We start from the raw sequence: 934 nt of genomic DNA on the forward strand, positions 1-934 counted from the left end.
TTTAGGGGGGCGTGGCAGAGTCTTAACTTTGATAAAGAATATCTCTTTGGTTTTGAGACTTTAGTCTTTGCAACTTCAGGGATCTTATCTATGCACAATCAGCTTGTAACACTCCAAAGAGAAAGGAAAACTTGAAATCGCATCATATGACTCCTTTAAGAGGAGATTTCACAAATAAAGTTAAATAGAAACAGATTCTTTACAAAGTAAAATCATCTCATATTCTCCGATAACACATGGATGTGCTGAAATCAGAAAAGACAACGACAAAAAGCAAAGTGAAAATAATAATAATAAAATAAATCATATTAATAAAACATTAAAGGGGTCATTTTCCACAAGTTGATATGATTCTTTAGGGTCTTAATGAAAAGTCTGTAACATAGTTTGGTTAAAATTTCTCAATGGTAGTGTAAAAAACAGCTTTTTTACCCGGTCAAAAACAGCTCTTTTCAGAGCAAGCCGTTTTGTAGCATTTTCCTTTAAATGTTAATGAGCTCTGCTGGCTCCGCCCCTCTCTTCCTGAGCCGCTCTCAGAGAGACTGTTTACTTTAGCCGCATTCATCGTGAAACTGTCACGGCCGGTAAGGGGCACCGTGGAAAAATAGGGTCTGGGTCCAAATGCAGGTGAAAACTTATTTTATTCCCAACAGAAAGGCCGACAAGGCAAAACAAAAACAGGTCTAAGGACGACGAACACCATTACATACACATAATACAGCCAGGCCGAGTGGTGAGTGAGAGGAGAAGATATAGTCAGTGACAACGGGGCACAGCTGAGGGTGAGTGTGATGAGTGAGTGACTGAACAGGTGTGTGGAGTTTGGGGAATTGGTGTAATGAGTGAACAGGTGTATGGGGTTTGGGGAATGGGAGTCCGGGAGATGGCGCCCTCTGGAGGAGAGAGGGAGAACACCAGACGCCAGACCCTGACA

Source organism: Sinocyclocheilus grahami, unplaced genomic scaffold, assembly GCF_001515645.1.
Source record: "Sinocyclocheilus grahami isolate Dianchi unplaced genomic scaffold, SAMN03320097.WGS_v1.1 scaffold674.1, whole genome shotgun sequence".
NCBI lineage: Eukaryota > Metazoa > Chordata > Actinopteri > Cypriniformes > Cyprinidae > Sinocyclocheilus > Sinocyclocheilus grahami.